The following is a 17,616-nucleotide window of genomic DNA, read 5'->3' on the forward strand; positions in this document are numbered from 1 at the left end:
GGGGAGCCTCCCACTCCTGAAACAGCTTTTTGGGAGCACATGAGATGTTGTAGCTGAACCTGTGGACACCTACCTGGTCCCATGCGATGCAACGCACAGCAATGGACACCCATGAGGTGGGTACCAGCCCCGGGCCCAGGGATGGAGACAGGGATGCGGGGTGAGAAAAACCTGGGGGGAATTGCAGATGAAGCCGTGGTTTTCAAACAAGCTCTTGTCAAAGCAGTTCAAGTATTTTAATATTATTATAAATATTTAAATGTGTTAAATGAAAGCATGCGTGGGTGTTGGTTCATTGAGCATCTTTGAAATGAAAATAATGAAACAAATGACCTCGGCTAAATAAAATAGCAGCCCCAAAAGCTTTGCCGTGCACGGTTCAGCTGTGGAGCCTTTTGATAGTTAACGCTAAACGAAGGAGCGAGCACCGGGGTCAGGGCTAATCCTCGGGAACACAGAGCCCTCGGAGTTTGAAAGTGCATTTGATTGCTTCAAAGCAGCTCTTGAAATAAAAAAAAAGAGCCCTTCTCCACCCCCTCCCCTGTCTTTAAATGTGTTTTTCAGACTCGCTGCTGGAGTTGCTGCCCCCAGCAACTCTGCTGCAGCCCTGGGGGGAGACATGGAGGGTGCTGCCAGTGCCCGGGAGGGATGCAGGGATGCTGGGAGGGAGGGATGCCCTGCTGTCCCATGGCCCCTCCCAACCCAAGGTGGTGGGACAAACCCCAAGGTTTTCATAGCTTTTAGTCATTTCTTGGGCAAAATCACTAGCACCACCTGCTCCTGTAACGCACAGTGTGATCTGGATTTGTGCCACCGTAGCCTGGGTTCTGTCCCGGTGGCCCCAGGCCCTGGGCTCCTCTCCTCGCCCGCTGCCGGCACCCTCCCGCCTGCCACCCCGAGGGAGGGGAGCGTCGGGGGGACACGAGGAGCTGCTTCAACGGCCTCGGCTGTGCTGTCACTGGCGGGTTTTGTCTCTGATTGTGGAGCTCGTATCGGTTCAAGATTGCTTCATCTCAGCTGTCTTCCCCTAATCCAACTACATTTGATATGTAACTTGTACCATTTTAAAATTACCTCTATGTCCTCCCCAGACTTAACTAACCAGTAATGAATCATAATTTTATTGTACTTTAGGCCATAAAAGTGTATTGTATCTTGCCATGAAATATCTTTATAAGCCTCAGCAGCTGTTTCATATCCCCTTTTTGCTTTATTTTATTTCATTTCAGCAGCAATCCGTACAGAACAGGCACACTGAGGAGGCAGCACAAAGCTGCGTTCTCTTTCACCAGTAAATATTTCTTAACTAATAATTTGATTCGTCCTAGAATTGTAAAGCAATAACAGAAATGAAAACAAAAGCCTGATTAATTAGAGGATAAATAGCAGCATGCCCCAGTGCAGAGCCGTGAGCAGGCAGCGCCTGCCCCTCTGCCGCAGGCAGCACGGGCAGGAGGAGAGGAGGAGAGGGCTGCTGACAACCTGCACAAAACGGTGCGGTCGCTACAGGCACTGCAGCCTGTTCTTTTCTCTTTAAGTGTACCTTAAAACTATTCTTAAGACTTGCCCTTTTTCTAACTTGCTGCAGAGTGTATCTCCTCTGTTGCTCATTTAAAGTGATCTTCCCAAACTCAAATTTCTAGATTTATATGTAAATGCACTGTAGATCAATTAAAAGATAAACTCAACTTTTATGTGGGAATATAGAAGGAATAAGCTCAATAAAATACAATTCTCATATCCTGATCTTTGTATACAGTGATCAGAAAGCAATTAATCAGATTATTTTTTTATCCCCCAATAATAACTTTCCGCTTTGTAGTCATTTTTTTGTCTGTAATTTGTAGCTATAAAATGTTTTTGTATCAGAAAAGATAAGCTCTGTGCAGAGGATCTGTTTTGATCAAAGAGACAGACTTAGGAATCATGCTAGGAAACAGAACCCAGGGTGACCCTTCTATGAAAAATACTGTCATCAGCACAAGGATTTCTGTCTGTGTTTCACAGAAAAATCCGGCTTTGGGAAGGCACCCGGTTTGTCGGGCTGAAGAGAGTGGCCGAAGTGAAGTGCTGGCAGGGAAGGGGAGGAGGCGGGATGCTGCCCGGAGCTGGCTCTGGCAGAGCTCCGCATCCGCGGGAGCTCCCCGGCTCCGGGAGGCTCCGGGGCACCTCAGCCCCGCCGAGGGTCTGGTGAGAGGGAAGGAGCTGCAGACACATAGGTGTTATTTATTAATAGCCATGGTTATTGTTTGTCCCGGCAGCGCTGGATTCATAATGAAGCGGGTTACAGCTGGCGAGGGTGTCGGAAGCTACAGCCGCCTGTACCCAGACCTGCTGGTCGGCTGCCTGGAGCCGGGCACCGTCTGCCTGTCCTGCGGGGCTGGGGACCCTCTGCCGCTCCCCAAAACCCTGCGACCGGCATCGCTGTCTGCAGAGCCACCCGGGAACCCCGTGTGTGGGGTAGGTCAGACTCGGGGCTGAGCCGACGTCTATACCATTTGGGTGGATGTGATGTGTTTAAAACAGGCTGACAAGTCAGTGAGGTGAGGGTGCTTAGCAGAAGGTACGGTGGTCAACATTAATACAGTAATGCGTGCTGCTGGATGTGACCCACCGTGTCTCTTGTAATAAACCTACTTTTGATTCCATATCTTATCATAATTCTCATATATAGGCTCTGAGCACAGGGATAAGGGACTTAATTTACAGTTATTAGGACGCTGGGCCCGTAGCCAGTAAATTGCCTTTGCTTTTCAGGGGTGTTGTTGGTTTGTGCTGTACTGAAATAACATTGGAAATCATAATAAAAAAAATCCATATCTCATCACAGTATAATCACACAAGCTACCTTTTCTTCTGATGAACAGTCCTACAGGCAAGATAAACTTTTCATTATCCTTGAAGTTTACACGTGCTACACGTTTCAGAATTTAACTTGGATGCATATGAAACCGAATCCTGGCTTTTTGTAAGTGCCAGGGAGATTTAATACCGTAGCACAAGGGGTCACTTAGTCCGTACATAGCAGCAGCATTTGAATAAAGGTCTCCCAGGTTGACTCCCATTAGGGAAGCCAGCATATTTTAAAAATAATATAGGCATAAGCATCTGCCGTACTTGAAAGTAAGATGCTGGCTCTCCAGGTAATTAGGAGACCTTAAAACCAAAAAAAAAGTGCCTAAGTCTACTTCCAGGTATATCCAGCTGCGAGGAACAGGTAAGGAGGGTTGATAGGTGTAGCTTGTACTTCCCTTGTCATGTAGGAAATCAATAGAGAAGAGAAAGACGTGGTGTATAAATTAAAAATAACCAGCAGCAGCAAAGAAAAGGCTGGTAAGGCAGCATTTCCCAGGAGGACAGAGAAGAAAAGAGGAACTCATTTGGCCGCTACTTAATTTAGACATGCTTAGGGACTTCTCTCATACACGTTTAGATTTTTGTGACTGTTTGCCGGAGAATTTTTAAGAGGTTCTTGCCGAGTTGCCATGGCAACGCCTGTATTGCAAACGCTGCATCCGCTGCCCGGACGGTGCAGCCGCCTTCCCGGAGAAACAGAAATACACTCACTTTTTTTTTTTTTTATTCTATTTTGTAGCTTTAAGGGCTGAAAATATTTGATAGTTCTGCCTCTCAGCCCCGTGTGGTTTCTGGGTGGTTTATAGGCTCCTCTGCAGCAGTGCCCTTCTGTACGTGGCAGTACAGCCCCCCGCGGGGTGCAGGGCTCGCTCTCTACCCCCGCACCGGAGCCTGGCAAAGGGAGGAGAATAATAGTGACCTGTTAAAGGAAATTTTCAGTGTGAGAGCTGAAATAGCATTCATTTTATAAACCCTAATGACAGGCATTTGGCGGGAATCAAAGGATTATATAGACTTTTTTTTTTTGCTACTTTAAAGTGGGGAGCACAGAGATGCTGTGTAGTTTTTCATGTGCTCCACAGAGGAGCAGACGTGGCCAGCCGGGTGCTTGTGCTCCGCGTCCATTTCTCAGCTGCTTTGTTGTGCCAAGCAGGGATGTTCCTGGGCCTAAGCAAAAGGTGGTACGGACACAAAACGTGAGACTGAAAACCGTGACACCTTGCGAAACTGCGTTCGCAGGGGTGTCCCCGAGAGGAGCGAGGGGCAGGGTGCCAGCAGCCGGCACCTGCCGGCACAGAGCCTGAGGCAGTCAGCTCAGGCCTTTTTTTCTGCTCAATCTGGCCATCAGGTCTGGAGCTCCCCTTTGCTGGTCGGGGTCCTGAGGAGAACTGTGGCAGGGTGGGACTCGGCCCCCCAGCTCCAGAGGGAACGGCCAGGGCGAGCTGGTGACTAACGCACAGCCCTGGGGCAACCATCTCTTCCACAAACCGCTGTATCCTCTGCAGAACCACTGCGGCTGCTGGAAGGACTCCAACCGACCCCATTAGAGTTTGGGTAAGGCTCTGAATTACTAAATCATCACAGTTTTCATTCCCTTCCTCTGTAAAATAGCCAAATACACCAGGAGGCAGATGTCCAAGGTGTCCAAATTCTCATTTAATAGTTGCTGCAGAAACAACCCCACAAATTCCCCAAACCCGCTGTTGTTTGGATGTTAGGCTGTGAGGGCGAGGTGCGCTGTCTCTACCGCAGCGTCCAGTTCCACAGCCCACTGGAATGACTAGAAATGTTCCTCTTGCCTTCAAAGGTGTTGAATGGAGCTTTTTGATCCCCACTCTTGATTTTTATTTCAGTTTTCAGAAAAGTCCACTTCAGCTATTTATTTTAATGCAGAGAAAATTCATAAATGTTCATTTTTAATTTCTTTTTCTCTACTTCAAAAGGAATCTTTTAGTACTTTATTTTTAAAATGTGTGATTTGTGGAAGTTGTGAAGAATTTTTCATGGTGGTCTTTAAAAACAAGTTTTTGCTTTATTTTTTCAAACCACCACGTACATATCTTGTATTGGTGTGCAAAAAAACCCCAAACCCCTATTTTTGAGGAATTGTTTTGGAACTTAATAAAACCACATCCATCAAACAACTACATACAGATGGTGGTTCATTTGCTTTACTTTTATTCCGTATCAATCAAACCCACCAAAGTATCTTGGGTATTAGGAACACAGCATGTTCCACTGCAGAAACACATTTTCAATTATATTACGGCTATTGATCACAACTCAGTAATCTGTATCTCAGAAGATATTAAGAGTTCAATCTGAAGATCAGTCAATTTTCTTAATCTTAATTGCTCACTGTAGCAAAGCGGTTCACTTTGAGCAAACTACAAACGTTGGACTAAACCCAGAAGTACTGCAGACTGGGGCATGCAGTACTGCAGACAAGCTCGAGAGAGCGTGTGTGCCAAAAAGGTGCTGTTTCTTCCAGTTTTGTTGGTTGGACATCTTACAAAACGTAAGCTGCGTGAGGCTTAGCGCAGGCGGCCGAGCGGTCCCCTGAGGTGCGTGTCCGTATGGGTCTACTGATGGGTTCATTGTTGCTGGGGACTGCAGTAGTGCATTTATCACTGACATTTTGGCAAGGAGCGTGTCTCTCTGAAGATGTTTACAAAAGCAAGTGTAACTCGGGAGCTGCGCAAAGTGGATCGCTTAAGACTTGTGCTAATGCATGTCAGCAGCTATAGCTTAGTCAGTACTCAGGCATTAGGCAATAACTTACAAACTTGAGTCACAACTTGCGTTTTTTGTTTTAATCATGAAGCATCTACAGAGGCACTTGAATCATTGTTTCCTCTAGAATTGTCTTCAGAGGGTACTGCATATTCAAAGATTTGAATTTGAAAGATCTGTGCTGTGGGATGGGGTTGTTGGCCCCATCCATCACGTGTCTTCGCAAGGCTCACTTGGTCGTGCTTGCATGCATTGCGGTGGATAAAACCATTAAAATTGAAAGTCAGAGATGTCTCTTTGTAGACGTGAAATTTGCAGCGGTCAGGGAAAGCATATGTCATTGGTCCTTTAGGATCAGAAGAATTTCGGAAAGGACCTCTGATCACTGAATAGTTTTTTGGGCAGCCTCAGCAGACAGACATAAACTTCTCCAAAATCTTCTTGGTTTTGCTCTGTCTGTAGGACCGTTCCAGTCCCACTCAGTAACTCCTGCTCTGAGTTTGTGCTTGGCAGTTTTCTCCATGTCCTTGCCTCCTGCTGCTTTGTGCACAGCAATGGAAGCTGCCAACCAGAGCAAAATAAAGCTCTGCTATGACAGCTTTTGAGTTCTGGCTCGTCCACATGGTGACCTGGAGCGCAGCTACAGTCAGCCTGAAGGCCTCCATAAGGGAACACCTACACAAGTTGCATTTAACAGAACTGTCTGTTTGCAGCCTCCAGCCTTTTCCACATTAACGTTCTGCAGCGGTGCAGGGGCATTGCCTTACTCCCCTTCTCAAGCAGTTTGATTTAGAGCTCATTGGTATTCCCAGTGACGGCAGTAGGAAAACTTTCATTTATCATGAGTTGTGCCTCTAATGAAATACCCATTTCCCAAATCAACTGCTCAAATTTCCTGTCACTTGAATGACTTGATATAGCATTGGAAGTATTGCTTTCGAGTGCTAACAACCGCTGAGCACTAATGCACAGAGGAAGGGCTCTGAGCATCTAAAAGCTGAGTTTTCTTGCCAAAACAAAGCATACAACTGGCAGGAAGAGTTTTTCTAAGATCTATGCACTCTTAATGGTGTCGCATCTATGACTGTGCTTATAGGTTAGTACTCTCCTGCTGTAATTTTTACTTAAAGGAGCTCTAAGTATGGAAACTGCAACTTTAGTTCATGCTGTTGATGAAAGGAGTCCTTTCCACCTTGCCTCCTGGCTTTTCCACCCGTGGGCTGCTATCCCTTTCCCCTGTACTGACATTAATCTTCTTTTGCTCTGCTTGTACTCTCTGGTTTCCCCTCTGCCTGATGTCTTCTGTGCTACCAAAGCCAGAGCCTTTTAACGAGCAATAAGTAGCATTTAACCACTCTAATGGTCACGGGCTTATTTCATTGCCTTCGCAGAGCTATCGTATTGGCAGTGTTCTCATAAAACCCTATGAAATGATGCGTCATCCTTCTGACTTCTAAAATGTGATGTTTTCAGGATTTTGTTTAAAATGTGGGGTTTTAAGCCAACACTCATTCTATTTGGCGGTTAGTTTAATTACATTTGAGCTCACTTTAGACGGCGTTTGCAGATTCTGCCATTGTGGGCAGGGCTGGGCCGGCCGTGCTGGCGATGAGCTGGGAACAGCATTAGGGCATTGGCTGTGGTCCAGGAAAACCTCCAGCAACAGATATTAAAGAAATTGTTTTATAAGAGTAATATCGGTTCACGATGAGGATGCAAAGCCTAACAAAGCATGCCAAGCAAGCTATGGAACCCAAAAATCGTGTAAGATGCCTTCACTTTGGAGGCATTGGAGAAATGGAAGAGATATTTGTAAAGGTTGATTTTTAAATGACGGAGCAGGAGAGGAAGAACAGAAAGCTTTACCTTGAAGAGATATGTAAGAGAAACAGGGGAGGAACCACCATGCCACATGTTTCCTTGTGGTTCCTAGCAGTGATAATATTACTAAGGATATGAAAAAATAATTAATAATTACAGTGTGAAGAAGGGCAAAAAAATTGAAGACTTTTTTTCTATGAGGCTATATCCTGTATTCTATTTACTCTAAAAATAAATAATTTACTATTTGTGATTTATGTTGTTAATTTAAATTACATTTTTCTTGAGTACGAGACTTCAGTAGATTATCATTTTTGCAGTGCCAAGGGCTGTGTTATGTCTGTTATAGAAGACAAAGTCCTGGCCTATGTGTTTCGTGATTCAAGTTTGAAATTACATTATTCACCTCTGCCTCTGTGGTTTTATACCATATTCAAGATATGTGCTAGCAGTTCATTCTTGTACTCCAAGAAGGTGTTTCTGTTTTTTATCTCTATGAATGACCACATTATTTATTTGGAATACACCAAACGCCAACAAGTACTCATGCAAGCAGCAAGCAAAACCTCACAGCAAACAATGTGACACTAATCTGTTGTTTGTGCTAAAATACAGAAAGGAAATTACTGCTTGGCTGTCATGAAGCTCATAAAGGAAAAAAGAAAAATGCCACCGAAAAAGAATAAGCTTCAGAAGAAAGTTTCATTATCAGTTTGTTTCATGCCTTGTAGCTCCAGCTGCAAACAATCCCTTTCATAAATACACCCTCAAGATAAATGGCAGCACAATTCTGGTGGTATCATCAGTGAGATAAAACCACAAGTCGTCTCCATTTGGGGGAGGGAAGATCTACTGAGACTACTGCTTTATTTTGTTACATCTCATCATCATTTTGGGGGAGAAAATGAATATGTATCATCTGTTATCTTGTCATTTTTGAGCCAAACATCTTAAAATACATTTTCTGTGAAATAACCCTAGGGATTTCAAGACCAGAATAAATTATTAGAGCAATTTGAGCTTGGAGTCCCTGTAGTTGCTTTAAACATGGCAAAAGCTCTTTGTAGCGCACAAGACTTGCCTTTTTGCTTAGTAACCGAAGAAAAGAAGAAAAAGAGGGAAAAAAAACCCCAAACCAAAGCATACTTAGCTTTAGGTGCTTCTGCCAAACCAGGTAACTACTTAAACTTAAAATGCACAAGCTGATGAGAGCATTTAGTGAAGTTCTCCAAGGGCTTGAACTGCAGATAGAGTAGGTGTGGTGGACAGATCCCGTGTCTAATGCCCTTTCAGACTGCAACACTAATCCTCTATTTAGTAATTTGTGCTGGAATTTGTTAACGCTTACTCTGGTTTATGTTTTCCTTAGGCTCAGTAATAACTTTACAAGAATGCGTCTCCCTGGGAATGCCTAGACAGAGGCAGCGGATGCCCTTGCCTGGCCAAAGGATCCCCCGGCTGCCTCCAGCAAGCGGTGCTGGGTGCAGCGCCCGTGCAGCACCCACGCAGCAGAGCACCAGCACCCGTGCAGCACCCTGCAGCAGAGCAGCAGCAGAGCAGCAGCGCCCGTGCAGCACCGCACAGCAGAGCAGCAGCACCCGTGCAGCGCCGTGCAGCAGAGCAGCAGCACCCGTGCAGCACCCTGCAGCAGAGCAGCAGCACCCGTGCAGCGCCGTGCAGCAGAGCAGCAGCGCCCGTGCAGCACCCTGCAGCAGAGCAGCAGCACCCGCGCAGCAGAGCAGCAGCGCCCGTGCAGCACCGCACAGCAGAGCAGCAGCACCCGTGCAGCGCCGTGCAGCAGCGCAGCAGCGCCCGTGCAGCACCGTGCAGCACCCTGCAGCAGAGCAGCAGCACCCGCGCAGCAGAGCAGCAGCACCCGTGCAGCGCCGTGCAGCAGAGCAGCAGCGCCCGTGCAGCACCGTGCAGCAGAGCAGCAGCACCTGTGCAGCGCCGCGCAGCAGAGCAGCAGCACCCGTGCAGCACCCTGCAGCAGAGCAGCAGCACCTGTGCAGCAGAGCAGCAGCACCCGTGCAGCGCCGTGCAGCAGAGCAGCAGCGCCCGTGCAGCACCCTGCAGCAGAGCAGCAGCACCCGCGCAGCAGAGCAGCAGCGCCCGTGCAGCACCGTGCCTGTCCCCAGCCTGCCCTGCCCAGGAGGAGTCCAGGCCCCGCTTAATTTGGCTGAGTGCTCTTCCCAGACTAGGGTTCCCAGCAGACAGCTAGGTCTCTTCTCTGATAGCTCTTGTGAATATATAATAATCATCTGACTTCAACAAAATCACCACACTGCCTCTGGAGCTGGTTCGCTATGAAATGGCTTTACAGTATTCAAAGTGAAAGAAAATTGATAGCTTGTCCCAGTGGACATGCTGCTATAAATTCCATACAGCAGTATAAATCAACCCCACGACAATAAGGTCAGTATCTCGGCAGTCTGCCCCCCGCTTACCTGCCTTCTCTACCCAGAGCTGTTTTACCGGCAGCCAGAGGCACTTGCACACAGCAAGTGGCACACAGCCTGGGCAGCAGCGGGCTCCTGCAGCCCCGGGGCTGCCGCCCGCGGCTCTGCAGGGTTTGCTCACACGCAGGCAGCGAGGCCGAGCCTGCCATCGGCAGTGCCACGGGTCCCGGGATTCCATTCCTGGGACGCGCCTGAAGTGATCTAAGATCTTGTTAGATTTGATGCATCTCTCATGATCTGTGGTGCAAAGGGTTACGCTGGGAATTGTGTTACCCTGATAATTATAAAACCCCATTTTGAAGAGATCCATTCTTCGCCACCGCGCTGTGTCTCATTGCTGAGAAACGGTTTCCAATCTGAAAGCACTTAATGAGATAATTTGTAGTGAGCTTTAATGAGTTTCCGTCATTTGTTGGCTCACTCCCACCACCACAGTGCTGACTCCCTGCAGCCACTTTCACAGATGGAATTTGGTCCTGAAAATTGGGTGGTTTTTTAAAAGCACTGCAGTCTAAATCATGTCATATTCTCAGGGAAACATTCAGAGAGTAAATGTAGAGTCCTGGAGAGAAAAATGTTATTCCTGATTTTCACATAATGGAGCTGCAGCATAAAAATGCCCTGTGCTGAGGAATTCTGAAAGTAGAGACAAAAATAAACCCTGGATTTTTTCCCAAAGTAAATTTCAATCTCCCATATCCACAGCAAGAATAAAGGTTTCATTTCCATCCATATAAAAGGATTACAGCTTAGATTTGCATAGGTAGTCATACTGCTTGGTTGCACCAGCTGAAGTTTCTGGATCCTGCCTCGGTGCAGGCAGTTAGCCTGTACAGTCAACTGTAACAGCATTAAATGGTGAAATCCAAAAAACCCACTTTTTCCAGTTGTTTTGTCCTCACTGATGTGCAAGTTTAGTATCATTTTAGGTGGAAATTACAGGTTTATTAAAGGGTTTCTTTCTTTTTCTTCCAGTGGCAGTGAAAGAGCTAAATCTTAGACCAGAGCCACTACCAGGGAACTCTCCGGCTGGTGCAGGATTCAGCCACGTCCCAGCCGCACAGCCTGGCTGGTGCTGGGAAATGCTTCCTCCTCCGACTCCTCTGCTACATGGATCAGCGTTCGTCATTTATGGGTACGTTTGGGACGACTCTGTACCCACAGACTCGTTAAGACACAGTAATAGAGCTGTATAAATTACATATGATAAGAGGTACAAGGTCCTTTGTATAGAATCTATACGTGGCATTTGAGCACAAATAAAGACTACTTTGGAGGTGCGTTGTCAAGACAAGCGATGCCCCGCATGCTCAGTTAGACTTGAGAAAACCCTGTCACAGGCACTGTCAGAGAAACTCTCTGAATTGCAAACACAGATCACTCTGATTTTTCTGGTTGCAATACAGGAAATTCCATTTAAATATAAGAAAAAAGCCTTCTCCTGTGATGGTGGCTGAACATGGGCACGGGCTGCCCAGGGGGGCCGCGGGATCCCGCTTCTGGGAGAGGAGGGTGCTGTGCCCCTGCCCGGGCTCGGACATGACCTGACACCAGCCAAGACAGCTGTAACCACAGCCTAAGAAGTTGGAAATGTTTTTTAAACATACCTAAGTGACTGATGTTTATGTATCTCCCCAGTAGCAAATGAAATGTTCTCTTAACAGCTATTAAATGTTAGTCATAAACTGTCCTTAGCTGAGATTTGCAGTTCAAAGGTCTTACGGTAATGGTGACAGTCAGATTTATTTGGAAAAAGAAAATCCTTGTTTCTAGGAAAGTTCTTGAATTTAGAGGTGGCTGTGATTGCTAGGAAGTAAAGTATCATTTCTTTGTGTGTGTAGGTTACCGTATTTTATAGATACAGTATAAGTACGGTTATAGATACGGTTACAGATAAACAAAATCAGGTCTCAAGGCCAATGGTATTTATTCTGGAGGGCACTTTGGGTTGTTTGCTGTGCATGACTGGGGCAGGGACAGGATTGGATTAGGGCTGGAGAAGAACTAAAATTCACTTATTCTGCAGTTTCTCGGTGCTGCTCAGGCTGTGTCTCTCCGCTCCCGCCCGCCTCCTCCGCAGCATCCCTCTTCTCCCCCTGGTCGGTCAGCCCTGAGGCACCATGACCCCGCTGCTCCCTGGAGACATTTCTCACCCCTCTCTTCAGGAATGACTGTTCTGAATAATTTAGTACATTGGTAATCTTTGTTCTGTACCTCCAGACTGATGTGGAAATTTGTCTCAAACTTGAAGGCTATCTGAAATCAATAATATAATCAACTTTAGCCACATTTACAAAGATAATATTTCCATAATATTGCCTGATTTCAAAGGGAAGAAGAAAGGCTGTGCAGTAGAAAAAGTAATAAAAAGTATTGCAGTGAAGCAGCATTAAATTTTAGAAAACTTTTCCAAGACCATTAATTGAACTTTGTTACAAGATTTAAATGAGATATTGAAAATCAAACACTGTGGCCTAGTTTTAATTGCCTGTTCTCCGATAGAGCATAATCTTAGAGATGTAGTTTCTGTTTTGTATCTGTAAAGAAAGATTCAGCAACCCCCTGGAGAACCGGTGTCATCTATTTACTGCTTCAGAGATTGACATAGCATTTAAAATTATTTATCTTGTATGTACACTGGCTTCTCAGCCGAACTCCCGTGTGCCAGCACACTCGGGGAGCATTCATTGTCGGTAGTTAAATCCTGTTCTGCGGTGCTGCTGAAAGCAAGTCTTAATGTAAATATCATTAGGAGTGTCTTAAACTATTGCTCATCACTGCCCTCGTTCAGCACTACCATCTCCTTCCTCATAGCTTCCAGTCCTCTGTGTGTGTGTGTCTGTACACACATCTACCCAGTAAAAAAGGGCTGTACATGTGTGACCAGAGCAAGGCTGGGGTTTGTGAAGCTTCAGGTCTTTTGGTATGTAAAAGTAACTTCACCTTCCAGTCTGGTCCCGTCCCATGCCACTATTTCTTGTCATGAACTTGGTGTTTAACGTTGTTGGGTTTTTTATTATTCTTGTGCTATGTGAAAGGCAGATATCAACAGTAAATGTATTCTAAAAATGCATGTATTTAATGGTATTACTTTCACATACCCTTCAATAAGGCAGCTGTCAGCTCAGTCTGTATGTCTGGAGGGGTGGATTGCTGTGTGCTGGTACAGCCCCGCATCCTGCCTGGAAACCAACACCCAGAACCTTGGGCTAAACCGGGGTACAAGGATGCGCAGGCAGAAAGCCAGCTTTTACCCTCTACCTCCATGAGAATGAATTGCCTTTCAGAAAGGAGGTGTATCATTTGCTCACTGTCTTTAAAGAAATCTTGAACGCAGGAGGATAGGAGTATTCCAAATGCTTGGCCTGAGCTGGCAGTAACTGGAGTTGCAGTGATTTGTTGGGTATCGAGCCCCGTGAATACCCTGGGATATGCAGACAGGGCTTGTTGAAGGTGGGCAGATGCTGGACCAAGTCAACACAAAATTATAGTAGGGAAACATTTAACCTGGTAGGTTCTGTGTCCAGAAACTTTGCTCCTTGCCACCTTTTCCTTATACGCACACTGTACTGCATTTCAGTGTCAGTCTGTTATTCAGACAATAACTTCTGAATATTTTATCATCAGAGTTCACTAAACTTGATTTTTTTCCACATCACACACGCTCAAAAGGGAGATAAAACATGCAATGAATGAAAAGCAGTTTTTCAGTTTGTGCAGACTGAAGGGTGCTGCTCTAAACCCAGGTAGCACGTGTGTGCCCCTTACCAAAACCCTTGGCACTGCGGAGTACTTGCAAACCATTTCTCTGGGTGTAGCTGATTAATACGCATTCCTCATGGCTGTGCGCTGTACCGGCACAGTGTGGACTTACATGTGAAGTTATTTAAAGGTGGACCAAGCAGACTTGCCTAGAAAGGGCAGGAGTGTTTACTTTGACCCCTCTGTGCAGGTATGCAATACCCGGTCACAGCAGTCTGTCCAGCACCGGCCCAACGCTGATGCAGTGTAATTTGTTTGCTGCTCAGTGGTGCTGAGCGAGCTGATGCAGCCAGCCTGCTGACATGAGACCCGTTGCAAAACCCGCCAGTACTGGAGGTCTGGGTGCTGTGTTTATTTGTAATGATGTGAAAAATGCCGAAGAACACACATGCCATGACTGTACATACTGAGCCCCGTGATGTACGGAGCCCAGTGGGACGTTACTCCATACACCGGTGTTCTGTGGTGTGTGGAGCATGACTGCACGTCAAACACTGAGTTAAGGACCGATTCCCAGCAGCCTAAAGTATCTCTTTGGTCCACCAGCAAATATAATTAGAAACATGAACATTAGAAATTTTTTTCTTGGTTATTTTAATGTTTTAAACTAACAGCTTGTGGCAAGGAAGGAAAACATGACCTTTATAATGTTCATATTGTAGAAGTAAATGATGGTAGGAACCATCCTGGCCTGAAGCACGGTCAGTGCTTTGCACCGCAGGCAGCAATCCCACCCCACGGAGCACTTGGGAATGTGACAAATTGGGAAGGGAACGGACCATTTTGCTGAGTTTGGTAGTTCTGTGCTCAACAGCTGTACTGACATTTGTTCCCTGTCCTCACACAAATAATTGTGGCCACATAGCCAGATTTTCTGAGACAAGGACAATCGAAGTGATAAAAAAATAACGCTGTATTTTAAACTTCCACCGTTTCCACACATATTCAGCGGTTAGTTTGTCAACTTGGTGGCTGACACTTAAGAGCAATTCTGTGATAAATGTTCAAAATTGTTTCACCAAAGCAAATCGCTGCTGTTTCCTGCTGTGTCTGCGGTGGCATCTGCTGGGAGGACGGCTGCTCCCCAGCAAGAGCCTGTGTCCTTCCCTTGGCTGCTGCAGCAGAGCTGAACGCTCACCCATATGGGCTGGGGGGGACGAGGAGGGCACGCTGCCACACACCAGCCATGGACATGAATGCTGGTAGCAAAGGTCGTAAGACAGTGGCATTTGCTGCAGCGGTAAACTAGCGGTCTGTGGTTAACCCTAATTTCTGCACGCTAGGGGAGGTGGGATGACTGATTGGTAGGAGATACTGTGTCCCTAGAACGTTGTCATGAGAAATAACCAGAGACGAGAATTTAATTACGCAGCTAGAGGGTTTCTGACTTAGACTGACCTAATGCTGTTCAGGCTTTCCTTATTCAGAGCAAACCCTTGAAACATACTTAGCAGGAAGCTGGCTGGTAATGCTCATGGGCTTGGGATTGGAAGAGCCCAGAATAAGATACGAAAAGTGAAGCTGAATCTCAGTTGCATGCTAATTTTACATATCTCCAAGTTAAGAATAGCCAGGTTTTACTGTATAATAGACCTTTTATCAGTAAAACAATTCCCTTCTGCATATGTTGTCTCCCACCGGTAACAGAAGATAAATCTTTGTAGATATATTGCAGATAATATGTCTGAAGCAACTGAAACTGTACTTTTATATTGTGAAACAGTAGCAGGAAAGTGGTAAATACAGCTTTAACTTCTTTTCAATGAGAGTTGGTGGCTGGCAAGAAGTGGGGAAAAGCAGCTTTCTGTGTCTGCAGGAACCACCATGCTGTGTTCTGGGCTGCTGGTCTTCCACCCCTGACGGACGGGGAGCTGCTCGCCCCGGCACTCCAGTAAGGTCTGCACACGAGTGCCGTGCACAGGGCAGGATTCAAGGCTCGCCTTTTAATATTGCGCTTAGGAAAAGTATTTCCTCAGTCATTTTTCCATTTTAAATTTTCATAAACTGCTGAATATTTGATGAAAACAAAACCAGTCCTTACTGTGCTTCCTGTGCGTATCAGTGAATGGCTTGCTTTGGGGTCTCAGGGTTTCCTTATAGGTCTGCATTTAGTGTTTATTTGGAAATAAATGCACCTGCAGGATGCACTTAATCCTATTTTTTTTAAGTATTGTAGAAGAAACTCCCAATATTGGGAACATGTGGTTCATGGTAGAGAAGGTTTAATGCAACTAGGTAGAAGTGAATTTTTGATGCAGCAGTAATCCAATAATAGCCATAATGTCTCACTTAATGGACAAGTAAACAACTCTGGAGAAATTAAAATAATTCACTGTGTTAATACTGCAGGTTGAGCAGTAAACAGGACACATATTCATGAAAAAGAGACCAATTTAAACCCAAAGGGTATTAACTCTGTCCTTTCAAGAAGGTGTAGAGCTATTTATCTTCTGCAGCTGGCAGCACCAGTCCGGTGGAAGGGATCCTCCGTGCCAGCATGGCAGAGCAGGCACAATTTCCATCTGCTTTCTGTTCCCAGCAGAAGCAGGAGCTGCTCATTTTTTTCCTGGAGTCGGTTACACGCCATGGCAGTATTCATCGCCTTCACTGCAAATCGGTGTTAACCATCGCTGGAGAATAGCCTGATACATGTCCCAGTTACTACTGAGTAACTGAAACACACCCTGGGGAGACTCAGCTCTCAATTTATGGGGCATATGCACGGGGTTTCATATTGACTTCTCTAAATCTGTTATCTCTGCATGAATCACATCCGTACAGAAATGGGAACTTCTGACCCAAACTTAAACACATAGTTGAAAGCCCCAACCAGATGAGAACAATAAATTGGATAGCTAAATACTGTGTATGTTGGAAATGGCAGATGCACAGATGGCAGAAGAGGTAAAATGTGTATAAATCTGACAGTTTAGAAAACTATGATATTTACACCTGGTGAATGCTTAAAGAGAGTGGCTATAATGAGACATCTTTGTCACTAACTGCTGATTCCTTTTCTTCTTTCTTTTTTTTTTTCTGTGGGAGAATGCATTTACAGAAATTATAAATCTGAATTGCTTCCCACTGATACTAGAGAGCCGCAGCTCTCAGTTCCAGGGAGGATTGCTTAGTCTACCTCGCTAGTTTTAAACCAATTCCCAGTCATGCAGACTTTCCACCAGTTTTTAATCTGGACATTTTAATATTCTGGTTTCTTTCATCTCTTTCCTGATACACTGGCGAAGCTTTCCATGCAGCAGTCGTTTCATCAAAAGTTTGTGATTACGTAGTATTAGTTTTCCCCTTAGCGAGCTGGCTGGGCTAACGCTGTAACCAGCAGCGAGTACTAGGCAAGGGGAAGAGCTGCAGAAGGGCAGGAGGAGGAGGAGGAGGAGGGCTGGGCACCGCGGCGGGGCTGGTGCTGCCGGAGGAGAGCAGCCTGCACTGCGGCGTGCCGTCCACGGTGTGCTGGGTCCCTGTCCTGCTGACTGCTCCTGTGGGTTTCAGCGGGGCCCTTGACAATGTTTTCAAGGAGATGCTGGCCAAATCATAGCGCTTTCTCTTTCTTTGTAAAAAGTGAGTGTGCCAAAGCTTTTAAATCCTAATTAATGACAGTTTTAAAGCAACGCTGGAGGACAGAGGAAGCTGCAGCACGTGCAGGCAGTGTAAGAGGGCAGGCACACCAATTCTCCCTGGCTGCTGGCGTGCCCAGGCTGCCTGATGGTATTTTCAGTGAGAAGCGACACTCGTGTGTCCACACTTGAAAACTGAACTCACAGTGTTGGTGTCAATTGTATTAACGTCTTTTATTATAACAAGCATGACTGACTGGGAAGTATCAGGCACCTTCTGCTGGAGGTAAAACCGTTGTCTAGTATTCATTGGTATTAGCTTCACATTTGGATGGAAAGTGCATGCCTAAAGCAGAGGTCATTTTACCAAATCCGTTACTTCTATTACTACTATACCGAGTATAACGGGAAGT

The sequence above is a fragment of the Ciconia boyciana genome, chromosome 11 (genome assembly GCF_034638445.1).
Source record: "Ciconia boyciana chromosome 11, ASM3463844v1, whole genome shotgun sequence".
NCBI lineage: Eukaryota > Metazoa > Chordata > Aves > Ciconiiformes > Ciconiidae > Ciconia > Ciconia boyciana.